The sequence below is a fragment of the Mytilus edulis genome, chromosome 7, assembly GCF_963676685.1.
Source record: "Mytilus edulis chromosome 7, xbMytEdul2.2, whole genome shotgun sequence".
Taxonomy (NCBI): Eukaryota; Metazoa; Mollusca; class Bivalvia; order Mytilida; family Mytilidae; genus Mytilus; species Mytilus edulis.
In genome coordinates this window covers 45,594,853-45,611,483 of record NC_092350.1, presented here as the reverse complement: position 1 = coordinate 45,611,483, position 16,631 = coordinate 45,594,853, and the positions used below count along the sequence as shown (strand labels likewise).

At 32.2% G+C, this 16,631-nt stretch overlaps 1 long non-coding RNA gene across 1 annotated transcript; it reads right to left on the bottom strand.

The window, feature by feature from the left end:
- Positions 1 to 2,599: 2,599 nt before the first annotated feature.
- On the bottom strand, positions 2,600 to 16,005 carry LOC139481576 (uncharacterized). The gene is made up of 3 exons (XR_011654636.1): positions 15,925 to 16,005; positions 14,814 to 14,862; positions 2,600 to 2,825 (listed from the first exon to the last, which is right to left on the bottom strand). It is a non-coding gene; the product is annotated as an uncharacterized lncRNA (long non-coding RNA).
- Between the last annotated feature and the right edge of the window lie 626 nt (positions 16,006 to 16,631).

Here is a 16,631-nt window from a genome sequence, read left to right as displayed (position 1 = left end):
ACTTTAATTCGATTAACTTTTAAACATTACAAGATTAATTCGGTCCACTCGACACTCGCAATCATTCAATTTATATGTAAACTTTATCTTCAAATCATTATACCAGATTTAATAGGTTATTGAAGTATTAATTCATATGATCGTAAAATTCAACTCTTCTTATGTTTTAATATACATTTACGATCTTCTTTGTTATGAAATTTAACTCTCGTTCTCGACATTCATACGTGTAAAATATGAACTTTTGGACAATTATTGCAAAATTAATAAAGAAAGATATAGGACTGACCTTATATAAGAAACTCCAATCACAGAATTATTATTGCATATATTAATTTCTAAAGTTGTTAATTTGCAGACAGGTAAATATATGTGTTGACCACAAGATGTCTTCCCATAAAATATAGAACAAAAGAATTAAACCGTCAAAAGTACTGACCAATAGTAGAAATGTCCGACAGCGCTCAAATCCACTACAGTGAAATCAGACTTAGCCAAAGCATGATAATAGAATTCGTTCGTCAATAGTCCATGTCAATAAGTTAAAATAGAATATAACACAAAATAATAATCCTATGTGTATAAAGTGTAATACTTACAAAGGCTTTTCTACCTCAGAAATAGATTACCTTAGCTGTATTGGAATACTTTTAGGTATTTTGGTCCTCAATGCTCTTCAACTTTGTACTTTTTAACCTTTTTAACTTTTTTGGATTCAAGCGTCACTGATGAGGTTTTTTTTTGTAGACGAAACGCACATTTGATGTAAAGACAAAATCTAAGCCTGGTATCTATGATGAGTTTATTTATAGATAAATGAAATGTTGTTTTAAAGCAAACCCGCTTTTTAAATTTGTCTTATATGAATATTCCTTAAGTTAAGAATATGAAATAAAATGAACCTGTCAGTGGAACTGTTTTCTTTTATTATATGGTTGAAATAACGGGCATCTTATTTTTATGACAAAAAAACGTATACATATAAAGTGTAATATACTAGAGAATAATTACATTTTGTTTTTGATACGGACTTCAATTTATAAATAAGAGTCCGAATGTTCCTTTTGTATCTTTCGATCATATCAAATATCGTTGCAACGAATAAAGAGTGTATAATATAATGTAAAGTATATATAATAGTTATCAAAGGTACCAATTATTATTATTATAATTTCATACACCTGACGCGCGTTTCGTCTACATAAGACTCATCAGTGCTCTCAAATTAAGATAGTTATAAAGCCAAACGAGTACAAAGTTGAAGAGCATTGATGTCCCAAAATTCCAAAACGTTGTGCCAAATACGGCTTAGGTAATCTATGCCTGGGATAAGAAAATCCTTAGTTTTTCAAAAGAATTAAAGTTTGTAAACAGGAAATTTATTAAAATGACCATATAATTGATATTCATGTCAACACCGACGTGCTGACTACTGGGCTGGTGATACTCTCGGGAACGAAACGTCCACCAGCAGTGGCATCGACCCAGTGATGTAAATCAAAGGTACCAAGATTTATGATTTAATTATAAAACAAGGCAATTTAAAATGTAAACAGAGAAGCTATTAATTGATTTTGCATTGTGTTATTTAAAATTGTTTCATTGAATCGTTAACAAATATAACATGTATAAATATATATTGCATTGAATTGCGTTTATTTATTTAATATGTTATTATTAGTTTAATTCAATATTTAAACCTTTATAAGCAAGGGTATCACCACCCAGTAATCAGCACTTGTAATGTTGACATGGATATCGATTATAAGTATCAGTAGTAATTGTAAATTGGATTTATACAAAACATATATGTATCTGTGGCCATTCTTGATATTTGGTTAAGTATGCAACAATTTACGTAGATCTAGGTTTCATTTTCTATGTAGTAAATGTGGGATGCTGTTTATTTGGTTTTTCGTCGATATTTGTTGAAACTGAAACGTTCGCTTTTGTAACCTGCATTCTTTTTTAGTTAAATGAAAGAAGAAGATAAATTTGCCGGCACAAAAGATAATTTCGACTTATGTAAATAAAATTCTAGGACTTTGCTCTGTTGCTATATATATTTTTTTTAGTCTTGTCTCATATTTCACAGAAAATGTTATTGTTTCCTTCATTTAATAGACTGATGATATTAAATCGTGAACAGCATTCATTGTTCAATTATACTCATCTAAATAACATTCGATAGGATTACACAGAAACCTAATATTGGACAATGAACCAAAAATAAGTTATTCAAAATGTGAATCAAATTATATGTTTTTACATATTCATTTCGCCAAAAAATCTTTCATTTGTTAAATTAATTCGGGATATTAAGGTACTGTTTGCTTTTTAGAATTTACATCACGTTCTCATACAAAATGTGTGCTTATTAACAGCTGTACACATTTGCAACTTGAAAATACCTCTACCCTCTATGAAAGTAATGTTCATTATAAAAGTGCTGCCTTTTTAGTAAGTTTGACTAAATGCGATTGCATCATTAATTTATTGAATGTTATCGACTCGAACAATAGAAGGTTAGTGAAATTGTTTTATTTTTTTATGTATCATTGAACTTGTTACAAAAATGCAAGGAAAATACCAAAGAAAATAAATCTGAATATTTTTTATTATCGCTGATCATTTACACAAGTCCAACATTCTAAATAACATGATTTTCTTGAATCTTTTTGGCTTCATATGACTTGCAAATGATAGATGGATAAACTCACTAGCCCCTTTTGCGCATGCATTTTCTGTAAGAGCATTGATATCCATAACAGCAGTCACGGTCACGAAAACATCCTCGAGGCCAACATGGAGCTCTCTTCACACGACTAAAACAAGACAACACAGATAGTTGATATTTGTTAAAAGAACACATATTAGCATACATTTTGATGTTAAGATTGAGTAATATTTGAACATTCATAAATTTCCGGAAGTATGGGTTTATACTTCTATCATGTAATGTTTACAAAAACAAGTACTAATACCAATATTTGAATTGCTGGTTAATGCAAAAACTGAAAGTGGTCTACATCTTTATTAATATTTTTTAATAGAGCTTCAGATCATTAAAATGCTATCGAAAACTAACTACAGGGCATAGGTGAATGGGCATTATTGATATCTTTAGAGTCGATTAAGAGAACTCATTATCACATGTCCCTCCTATAAAGTTTAAAGCATACATAGACATGTATAAGTATACTGGTATTGATCAATTCCTCTTCAACGGTTTCGGTATTTAGATATCTTCGGATTTCAAATGTTTGTCTTTGAGCGTTCCTGATGAAGGTAAATCCAGATATGCGCTTCGGATGCAAGACATTTTTTAACGTGTTGTTTTCAATATTTTACATCACTGGGTCGATACCTCTGCTGGTGGACTATCAGTCCCCGAGGATATCATCAGCTCAGTAGTCAGTACTTCGGTACTGACATGTTTTAACAAACTTTACTAAAATTGTCCGTTTATAAATTTTGAAATAATTAAGAAACTAAGATTTCAACTCCCTCAGGCAAAGTTGGCTTTAGATGAATTTGGCTAATTATTTTAGGTATTTTTGACATATAGCTCTTCAACGGTTTTGGTATTTGTACATCTTCGAATTTCAAATGTTTGGCTTTGAGCATTCCTGATGAAGGTAAATCCAGAAAAGCGTTTCAGACGCAAGACGATATTAAACGTGTTGTTTTCAAGATTTTCATATTTTAAACCAGCGCCTGCAATCATTTTTAACAGCTGCCATACTATGTATGTATCTGTCCCTAGTCAGGAACCTGTGATTCAGCAGTTGGCGATAATTTATTTACTTAGGATAATCGGAACTTTGGCTCTCTAGACCAAAAACGGCTAACTCTTTCCGAAGCATGTAGGTTTGTTTTGATTCTATGTTGTGCTTTACGACAACTTTATGCTTTTTGTTTTTGTCCAAATATGATCCGATGCTTTTCTTCTCAGTTTTTGCTGTCGATTAAAACTTTTCATTTTATATCTACTATTTCAGTTAAGTCGGCTTCATATCTGGACTTACATCTAGAAATTGACAATGAGGGTCGGTTGAAAACAAAATTTTACGACAAAAGAGATGATTTCAGCTTTGCAATTGTGAACTTTCCATTTCTAAGTAGCAACATTCCACCAGCACCTGCATACGGGGTATATATCTCCCAATTGATACGATATCCCCGTGCTTGCCTTTCCTATCATGATTTTCTTGATAGAGGGTTACTGCTCACAAGGAAGCTGTTAAACCAAGAGTTCCAAATGGTGAAGTTGAAATCATCCCTTCGTAAATTTTACGGACGCCATCACGAGTTGGTTGACCGTTATGGAAAAACCGTTTCACAAATGATATCGGATATGTTCCTTACGTCGTAACTACAATCCCCTTCCCTTTCATGAATGTGACCTACCGAATTAGACTATTTACCGGATTAATTTTGTAATCACATAAGCAACACGACGGGTGCCACATGTTGAGCAGGATCTGCTTACCCTTCCGGAGCACCTGAGATCACCCCTAGTTTTTGGTGGGGTTCGTGTTGTTTATTCTTTAGTTTTCTATGTTGTGTCATGTGTACTATTGTTTTTCTGTTTGTCTTTTCCATTTTTAGCCATGGCGTTGTCAGTTTGTTTTAGAATTATGAGTTTGACTGTCCCTTTGGTATCTTTCGTCCCTCTTTTACACTTAAACTGATTTAAAACTATAAAAAAAAATCATTGTTTTTTTCCAATACGATTTCCCTTCAATATACATCAGCGTTGCATGTCATAGTATTTCTGTATGTGATACATTGTTCATCGTATTGTAGTGTTTGCACAGTATAGGCTTGAGACCTTTACATCCAATAATGATATACTAAAATCTATAATGCAACCAATGTTGCTTAAAAACTTCATATTCGCGATGACAATATTTACCAGACATCGACATTTGATATTTAGGTTATTTATTATTACTTAACCAACTCATTCAACTGAAAGTCGGCTTTTATACAAATAAAATCTATGGAATCTATAAACAAGTTAACCGAACTTACGCATGACTGAGTTCATTGTCTTCCAGCTTTTCGTCATTTTCCATGTTGACTGCAATGAAAAACATATAAATATTGTAAACCGATAAAAGGCATTCCAACATACGGGAAAACTGATATTTTTTAACATGTTTATGTACAATGCAAACACAATTATGTTGACAGAAATTGTTTCTCACATAAGTTTTATATATAGTGTATTTTATTTCATCAAGTGTAGTGAAATATTTTGCTAACATAATGCATTTAAGATTCAAAATACGTACACAAATCATTTATAAACAACCAAAAACAATCGTTGCTATGATATATCTTCATTTCATTAGAAAAAAGGTTTTTAGAAACTCCCATCTCTTTATTAAGAGAGAAAAAAATCAATATTTAGATGTGCATACATGGAGATGATGGCCATAGGTCAATTGAACAGCGATCAAACATACAATAATACTACAGACATTTATAGATCAACGTATAATCCATAATGCTTTTATAAAATTTGACAAAACTTACTTAGCAGCAACATATTATGACTTAATAGCGAAAAGATCTATATGTCTTACATTTCAACTGTGATAACAAGAAAGGATACCTGCCAACACAGAAACTGTATTTCTGTCAGTTAAGTGATAAAGTTAATCCCTTAATTTCTCTATGCCTGGATCACTCGAAAAAGAGCAATACAACTAATTTCAACAAACAACAGTTATACACAAAGACTAAAAGCGGTTATTTGTTTCTTACCTCCAACAGACATTAACAAAAGACAGGCGACTAAACAAACAGAAATCTTCATTCTTTTTTTTTAGTTTTCTGCTACGCTCTACAAAAGATAAATGATTTTGGTTATGAATGTATGATATCTAATCGTTAAAATGTTAAAAGGAATCATCCGTCATCATTTTGAAAAAAAAAAAAGATAATTGCAAACGACTGTTACGAGTAATTGTAAGAACTCGGTATGCGGGAAGTTGAGTACATTTATTTAGATATTGTGGATAGCTTCTGTAACGATATCGCATGGTGTTTTTTTTTTTTTTTAAAGATTACTAGTTGTCAAATGTACATAAACCGAACTGGAAATATACACATTTTAGAAGTACATAAAGTTGGTTCTGATCATTAAATTAATATTTTTCATTGTACAACTTGATATCAATGTAATAATGTAACTGTTCCGGACCATATGAGTATTTTGACCGTACGCGTACGGTCTGGACCGTATGCGTACTTTTTCAAAATACTCATACCGTCGAAGCGTACGCGTACGGTCGGACTAATTTTTAGAAGTTGGTCAAGTTTACTGATTAGACTAGAATATGTATTATACAGGTCAAGATAACTGAAATCTCGAATTAATTTTAAAAGTTAAATTGTAAATTGAATAAAAACTTAATATTTCAACTATTTTAATCTGTTAATCTCATGTATTTAGCAAATTACACTCATTGAAATTGAAGTTATTGGAAGTAATCATAATGTTGGAAGATATTTTTTAGAATATTTACGAACTTTACTACAAAAACAAACAAAAATTCTGGACAGAAATTAAAAAAAAAAAAAATCTATGGAAATAAAATAAGTAAAAATAAAATAAATAAGGATTCATATAGACATTTAAATAAATACTTAATCTAAATTGATTAAAATTAAATAATCACGTATTCTAGTTATTCACTAATTGTAATAATATTGATTTGTAAAAGCCAACAAAAGGTATGTTCGCTTAAAATTAAACCATCCAAATACATTTTAAATCCAGCTCGTACAAGACCGTACGCGTATGGTCGGACCGTACGAGTATTCGCATACAGTCTGGACCGTACGCGTACGGTCCAAATACTCATACGGTCTGGAACAAAACCATTGCTCAACCCCGTGTCTCAATCCATATAAAATATATACATATGTATATATTCCTCATGTAAAACAAAGAATGGACTTAAGTGACGTAACACATCTGACTGGAAGCGTGGAATCTTCAGTTTGTTAAAATTGTCTCACCGAAATTTCTATTGTTGAAAACTAACAACTTTGTGTTTCATTCTTACTATAAAATTATAAAAATGTACTTACATAATCAACTGTTACTGTTTCAGATTTAACAACAACTTTCGTTTGTGCTCCATATTTTACACTAAATAATGACGCAAATGACATCTAAAAAAATACAAATGACTTGTAAAAGTATCCTGCTTTGCGGTTGCATATTGTTGTGCGAATGATGGACTACAAATGTTTTGACAAATTGAAACAACTTCACATTTTCTAACTTGATAACCTATGTGTTTGCAAAATTAAGTCTTTACATTAACGTATCCTTTTGTAACATGCATAAATTCTATTTTAAATAATTTAGATAATGAGGAGGAAGAGATTTCAACCACTTTCCAACATTAAGCTTAAGACTATTTGTTACAAAGATACACGACAGTGGTACGAACATTAACGACATTTAGAAACAAACAAAAGCATATACATAAAATTATAAAACAAAACGAACGAATATGCAATTTATTTTCAAACGTGATGACCTGAAATCGACCAAATAATAAACATATGCTTTAAAAAGAAGATGTGGTACGCATGCAAACAAGCACCATTACTATGCATAAACAACTATACAATATAACACAATCAACATATAAACATAAAAAACAACATTTGAGTGCTTCTGCCAGTGTTCATCTTAGGTAGCAACTTTTTGAATCTTTTCGACTTATGTTCTAGGTATTTGCTGTGAGAGATTAATATGTTAACTGTAAAGACCTAATCTAGTATGACAGTGTATATCTTTACAATACGTAGTACTTCAACAGTTCCTACATGGATTAGAAATATCCAAAACAACATTTGAGGGAATAACATGAACCAAATAAACGCAACAGTAGTATACCGCTGTTCGAAATTCATCAATCGATTGAGAAAAAAACAAATCCGGGTTACAAACTAAAGAAAAAACGGAACGAGACTGGCTGGGTCAAAATGGTTAGAGTCTCTTGTTATGGTTAGGTGTATGGAGCTGGAAGTATTACAGTTGTTATTGTTACACACCTAAGTTTTTTGGAAGAGTTTCGTGTTCATAGCAATAATTCATTTCACACCCTATTTTGAAACCTTTCAAGTGTTGATGTAAGCAAGAATTTAAGTAAAAACTTTATTTCAAGTGGTTTAAACAATTAGCAACAACAAATGTAATCTTCCTTGAGGCCCTCAAACCACTATTCTAAAATAAACGACATAATTAAACAAATCTACATAGTTATACAGATAGGGTGAGCAAATGAAAATATATTAAACATCTATGGACTGAAAATGTTGAAATCCGTGTCAACGTTCATAAATTTAGGATTTCAATAATGAACACCTGTATAAAGACAAAACTTAGTACTGATGTTAAAAGCTTTTATAAAACGAGGTCATTTCATTTTCACCTGACCCATTTTTCTCGTTTTCCATATAACTCCGATTCTACATGAAAGTGAAAATATATAACACAATCAACATATATACATAATAAAGAAAAAGATATTTGTGTGCTTAAATCATAATTTACGGAAGCGTATTAACTCCACACGACTTTATTTTTTGATAGTTCTACATATGTTTCCGTTATAACGCAAATCTTTGCAATGTCGTTTGATTTTATTGTATTAAAAACGTTCGGTTCGATTCTACATGAAAGTGAAACTATGAAAAAATTGATACTGGAAGGAAACTTGATCTACACCCGAAGACAACCTAAAAACTTAAAGAAACACTTAGTTCGATCCGAACGTTAGTGCCTTTGAAAAAAGTCTTGCGGAGATTCAAGATGCGGGGCTTGCGGTCAAGATTTAAAATATATGGAAACGGGCAGAATGAAAACATTTAAAGATGGTAGAAAACTTTATGTGAACGCCAAAATGACTTGTAAGACAACAAACCTTATTTACTGCGTCACGTGTCCTGGTTGTCACGAAAATTATATTAGACAAACCGGTAATAGCCTCTGCATACGGTGCGATTTCATAAAGAACAAATAAAACACCCACAATACAGAAACTCGGCAATTAGTGCCCATCTTGACACTTGTGGTAAAAAAAAATCAAATAATGCCTATTTTTAAATGACGACGGTATAAGGCCTCTCGAAAGGAGATGGAACGATATTATATAATAACGTTCCGATCAAGATTAAATCCCGAGAAATTTCAATTACGAACAATGCCGGAACGTCACAAACCTCCTTAACGACGTCGCCCATAACGACGCTTAATCAGTTATCCCGAAGAGTCCCAATGGAAGGATGAAATCGATTGAACTGGAACTGTAAAATTGTTACTTATTTTACTATTTATTTTATGAATATATATATCTGCACATGTAAAAACTATTTTTTTACGCCTACTAGTATATATATAAACTGACGTGGAAAGGTAACACCCGGCCACCGAAAGTTTCATTTTTATGAAGCCCAGGTGGTCGTATGGTCTAGCGGGACGGCTACAGTGCAGGCGATTTGGTGTCATGATATCTCAGTAGCAGGGGTTCAAATCCCGGCGAGGGAAGAACAAAAAAATTTGCGAAAGCAAATTTACAGATCTAACATTGTTGGGTTGATGTTTAGACGAGTTGTATATATATATATATATATATATAGATTGCCTAACAATGTAATTTTAACACACTATTTAGTATGTAAATATAAGAATGTTTAAAATATTTACAAAATGATGAAAATAAACGCAATATTTCGCTAGACCAACTAGCTTTAGTTTAAACATATTTATTTATAGTGGATTGGGAAACAAGTTTTACAACTTATATTAATCCCTTTCCACTTTGCGGGTGCGAGTGCTGCCTTGTAGCGGCATTAGCCTACTCTTTTTCGAAATCTACAAGGGTGTCTTTAACGTGCAAGAGATATGGCTCTCTCTTAACACGGGCCAGCCATTTATCGTCCCCGTACGACGGACTATCATCGTTTCCTCAAGACCATACTCGCAAATGGTGTCAAGAGAGAGCCGAAAATTGAGTTCCTGAAATTTTCATCCCAAACTAGCTTTATCAAGCGTGCATCTATCCAGGTGAAATCGGATGTATATGATAAGAAACCTTTGCAGCTCAACGTCTATGTTGCACTTAACTGCCTTTAAAATAAGAAGATTTTGCAGCTAAATGTCTATGAGCACTTGAATTTAGCTGCTTTGAAAATAAGAAAATTTTGCAGCTCAATGTATATGTTGCACTTGGATTTAGCTACCTTAAGAATACATAATTGGTAGTTGGAGTTAGCAACGTCCATCGGCCAATATTACGGGATAAAAAGGACGATGCTTTGTTTTAAATTATTCTTTATCTTTCCTGTATCTTTTTTCGTCTTTTTCGTTAAGACCATCAGGTTCTAAAGTGTGGAGTTGGTGGATCCAAAAGTTTTCTCTTCTCCTTCTCGCCGTGGTGTCCCACTCGGTGTTGACTTCTATAATTTGGAAAGTAACATTATCAAAAGGATGTTTCGTTGAACGAAGATGTCTTGTGAGAGGACAGTTTTTGTTGGTTTTGTACGATGAACGATGGTTATTGAGCCGAATATTAAATTTGTCCATTGTTTCTACCACATACTGAATGCCACAAGTGTCACATATTAATATATAAATGGAGTTCTCCGTTTTACAGTTGGAATTAGAGTAGATGGTACAATTTTGTTTAGTAACGGAGCTGATGAAAGAACTGCTTGTATTGGGAGTTTTACAACACAAACAATTCCTTCGACCACATTGTTTGTAGCAACCGGGCGATGGATTAGGCTGCTTTGCTAATACAGATGTCACTAATTTGTCACGGATGTTTTAAGGTCTTCTGAAGGCCATGACTGGTGGTGATGAAAATACTTTTTTTTAGATTTAAATCATTTTCTATAATTTTCCAATGCTTCTGAACAATGGATGACACATTTTTAAAATCAGGATGGTAAGTGAGTACAAGGGGTGTTCTGTAAGCTGCTTTATTCTTATCTTTGTACTCAAGAAGTTCTTGGCGACTAGTTTTGTTTGCTCTGTCGAAAGCGCTATCAATGATGTTGTTATTGTGTCCTCGAACAACTAGATGTTTACGAAGTTGTCCAAGTCTAGCATTTTTCGTATTTTCAGTAGAGCATATTCTCTTGATTCGCAATGCCTGGCTGAATGGGATACCACGGGAGCAGTGTTTAGGATGGCAACTTTTATGAGAAAGGAATTGATGTTTGTCCGTTTGTTTGGTATGGAGGTCCGTTATAATATTAATGGTACCGTTCTTGATGTAACTCGTAGTATCGAGGATAAGTACCGAAACCGTTGAAGAGATATATAAAGGAAGAGCTGGTAAACGTTTCTTAACTTGTTTTGACAAAAATGTAAACATATAAAGTGTAATATAAAAAAAAAAAAAATTATTACACCAGGGTTTTCGATATCACAAACTAGTCAAAACATTTACTAAATTTTATCATCGGTATAAAGAAATCATTCGTAAATATAGCTCAACATGCAGACTTCTAATATGTTCAGGTATTTCACATCCAATTTTTTATGGAAATATTCTTTATAAAGCACAAAGGTGTCAGTATTCACCTCAGAAACTTACAAAACCTTTGAATAGACTTATTAAGAAGGGATATAATTACGATACTGTTGTCAAGTCATTAAAGATTGCATATTTTGGCGTTAATATTGAGTCACTGATAAGGTCTTTGCATCGGAACTAAACACATTTATTCTAAAAACAGTTGTTGGCATGACACGGGTTATGTTCTTCTCATATATGTTATGATGGTATGATACTTAACCCCTAACGGGAAGGATTATGCCTGATGTTCATATGATGAAATCATAATCTTTCAGTCAGTTTAATTGAAGTCTGGAGCTGGCATGTCAGTTAACTGCTAGTAGTCTGTTGTTATTTATGTATTATTGTCATTTTGTTTATTTTCTTTGGTTACATCTTCTGACATCAGACTCGGACTTCTCTTGAACTGAATTTTAATGTGCGTATTGTTATGCGTTTACTTTTCTACATTGGTTAGAGGTATAGGGGGAGGGTTGAGATCTCACAAACATGTTTAACCCCGCCGCATTTTTGCGCCTGTCCCAAGTCAGGAGCCTCTGGCCTTTGCTAGTCTTGTATTATTATAATTTTAGTTTCTTGTGTACAATTTGGAAATTAGTATGGCGTTCATTATCACTGGACTAGTATATATTTGTTTAGGGGCCAGCTGAAGGACGCCTCCGGGTGCGGGAATTTCTCGCTACATTGAAGACCTGTTGGTGACCCTCTGCTGTTGTTTTTTATTTGGTCGGGTTGTTGTCTCTTTGACACATTCCCCATTTCCATTCTCAATTTTATTACAAAGGCTTTTCTATCTCAGAAATAACTGGCAAAACTGTTGAATTTTGGTCCTCAATGCTCTTCAATTTTGTACTTTATTTGGCCTTTTTAACTTTTTGGGAATCGAGCGTCAATGATGAGTCTTTTGTAGACGAAACGCGCGCCAGACGTAAATACAAAATTTATTTGTGGTATCTATGATGAGTTTATTTATAGATAAATGATATGTTGTTTTAATGCGAATCCGCTTTGTTAATTTGTCTTATTTGTAAGATTCCTAAACCACCTGGATTTGTACCACACATGGACAGAAGCTTCTTTCAATCAAAAGATAGTATCAAGAGGAATATTTGTATTGATTTTTTTGCTCATTTTTGTCGAGTTTGCTATTAACAGCAAACGTAAAGTTCCGCGGAACCCTTACAAATGTTTCTATGAATTATATGTGGGAAGCTGTTTGTTTTGTTTTCGTCCATATTTGTTGAAACTTATAAGTTTGCTATTGTAACCTGCATTTCTTTTTAGTTAAATGAGAGTGAAAAAAATAATTTGTCGGCACAAAAGATAATTTTGATTCTCACAAATAAAGTTCTAGGACTTTGGTCTCTTGCTATATATATTTTTTTTAATTCTTGTCTCTTATTTCACAGCAAATATTATCATTTCCATCAATTAGCTAAGAATATTAAGTAGTAAACATCATTCATTGTTCAATTATACTCTTTTTAATTACATTTCGATAGAATTACACAGAAACTTAATATTGGACAGTGAACCAATAATAAGATATGGATGATGCGTAGCAAATTATATATCTTAACATATTAATTTCGCCAAAAATCTTCATTTGTTTAATTAATTCTGGATATTAAGTTGCAAACATCACGTTCTCATACAAAGTGTGAATATTAGGAGCTGTACACATTTGTAACTTGAAAATAACTTTACCCTTTATGAAAGTAATTTCATTATAAAAGTGCTGCCTTTTTAGTAAGTTTGCTTAGATACGATTGCATCATTTATTTATTGAGTGTTGAAAGCCATGTTATTGACTCGAACTTACGTTGCCATGAATGTTAGTGAGATTGAATTTAGGTATCATTGAACTTGTTACAATAATGCAAGAAAAATACCAAAGAAAATAAATCTGAATAATTTTAATTATTGCTGAGCATTTACGCAAGTCCAACATTTTAAATAACACGATTTTCTTGAAAATCTTTTTGGCTTCATAGGACTTGCAAATGATGAATGTCTACACTCATTAGCCTCTTTTGCGCTGGCATTTTCTGTAAGAGCAGTAATATCCATAACAGCAGTCACGGTTACGAGAACATCTTCGAGTCCAACATGGAGCTCTCTTCACACGACTAAAATAAAACAACACTGGTAGTTGGTATTTGTTAAAAGAATACATATTAGCATACAATTCGATGGTTAGATTGAGTAATATTTGAACATTCATAAATTTCCAGAAGTATGGCTTCATACTTTTATCATTTCATGTTTTCAAAAACAAGAACTAATACCAATATTTGAATTGCTGGTTAATTCAAACAACTGTAAGTGGTCTTATTATTATTTTTTTAAATAGAGCTTCAGATCATCAGAATGATATCCCAAACTAACTGCAGGGCATAGGTGAATGGACATTATTGATATCTTTAGTGTCGCTAAGAGACAACATTATCAAATGTCCCTCTTATAAAGTTAATCGCATACATAGACATGTATAAATAATTGACGAAAATGTACTGGTATTGATTAATTCAATTGGTAAACCAACGCCTGCTATCATGTTTACAGCCGCCACATTATGTGTGTACCATTTCATAGTCGGAAGCCTCTGATTCAGTGGTTAGAGAATTGTTTTACTGAAGATAATCGAAATATGGCTGTCTAGACCAAAAAACTCTTTCCGAAGCTTATATTTTTGTTTTGATTCTTTGTTGTGCTTTATTACAACTTTATACTTTTTTGTTTTTGTCCAAATATGATCTGATGTTTTCTTTTCAGGTTTTGCTTTCGATTGAAACTTTCCATTTTTTATCTACTTTTACACTTATACTGAAGTAAAACTATAGATTTGTTTTCATTTTTTTTCCAATGCGATTTTCCTGCAATATACATCAGCGTTGCTTATCTAAGAATTTCCGTATGTGTTTCATTGATACCCTTATGTGTTGTGTTTGCTTTTTACAGTATGGGATTGAGACCTTTACATCTAATAATAATAAACCGGTTAATAATATACTAAAATCTATAATACAACCAATGTTTCTTAAAAACTTCATATGCTTGCTAAAAATATTTACCTAGAAACATCGACCTTTGATATTTAATTATTTATTATAACTGAACCAACTCACTCAAATGATAGCCGACTCTTATACAAATCAAATCTATGGAATATATATGGAAGTAAACCAAACTTACTCATGAATGAGTCCATTGTCTTCCAGCATCTCGTCATTTGCCATGTTGACTTCAATGAAAAACATATTTTTTATATTTTTATACCATGAACCGGTTAAGGATATTTTGTCATATACCTAACAAACATTTGGAAATTAAAAAGACCCTCCAACATTCAAATATGTTACGAGAAAACTGAATTTTTAACATGTTCAAAGTACACGGCAATCACAATGTTGGACGAAAATGGTTCGGAGCGGGACGCACTCACACACAAATATGGTTTGTTTCAACACTGATGTATTATAACAGACAATTTCTTCCTTTGTTTTATGTTTGTTTGTTTTCTTATTTATAATTGTAACACACATCTTATCTATAATATTTGCATATTTTTTTTCATCAAGTGTAGGGATATATCTTGTGAAAATTAATAGAAATTTTCTTAAATATATCATCATTTTGTAAGTAAAGAAGGTTCCAAAAACTTCGATTCGGTTCAAGGTTAAGAAGCAGCTCCCCTTATGTATTCACTTGTGCGCCTCCCGACACAGCCCTTAAGTAAGAAGTAAATTGTTTTTTTTTAATTTAGTAAATGAATGGAAATGGAGGCCACACGTCAATTGAACAGCGATAAAAATTAAAAGAAAGAACTACAGACATGTATAGATCAACAAATAAAGTACGTATCATCCAAAACGATTTTTATAAAAATTGACAAAAAATATTTAACAACAAATCTTAATGTAGGCGGACTTCAATAAATAAAAAAAAAATCATCTCCCTTTCTTAAGGTTCAACCGAAACATCAAGAAAAGATACCTGCCAGTCCAGAAACTGTATTTCTATCAGTTAAATGAAATGTAAGATCACAAAAATACCGAACTTCAAAGAAAATTAAAAACGGATAGTTCCTAATCAGATGGCAAAAAAAAAAGAGCCCTAACGCATAAAATAAATGGATAACAACTGTCATCGTTCTAGCTTGTGACAGGCATTGTTTTAAGTTGAAAATGGTGGATTTAACTTGGTTTTATAGCTAGCCAAACCTCTTACTTCTTTCTCTGATCCTTGATTACTCGAGAAAGAGCAATAAAATATAAAGGCCAAAAACAGCACTATTTTTTCTTACCTCCAACTGACATTAACAACAGACAGGCGACTAAACAAACAGAAATCTGCATTCTTCTTTTAAATATTCTGCTACACTCTACAAAAGTGGACCAATCCGGTTTAGTTATGTATGTATGATATCAAATTGTTAAAATGAATCATCTGTCCTAGTTTTGAAAAGGAAAAAGCTGGATGCAAACGACTGTAAAGAGTAATTGTAAGAACTTGGTATTCAGGAATTTGAATACATTTATTTAGATATTGTGCATAACTTTCAATACGATAGCTTCTGTCACGATATCGCATGGTTGTTTTTTTTTAAAGATTACTAGTTGTCAAATGTACATGAACCAAATTGGAAATCTAAATTTTTTTAGAAATTTATAAAGTTGATTAGGAATATCCTATTTATTGTTTTCATTGTACAACTTTAACACTGTAACAATGTCACAATTGTTAAACCACGGAACTCATTCCATACAAATGATATATTTTTAAATACATACTTCAAGTAAAAATAAGAATGAATACTAGTGTTGTAGTATATCTTGATGAAAGCGTGATATTTTCAGCTTGTTACAAATATCTCACCTGAATTTTCTTTTGCAACTTTGTGTTTTATTCTTATTATGATATGATAAAAACTTATGATAATATGATAAAAATGTACTTACATAAGCAAATGCCACTGTTACTGTAATGAGTTTGATGAACACATTTCGTTTG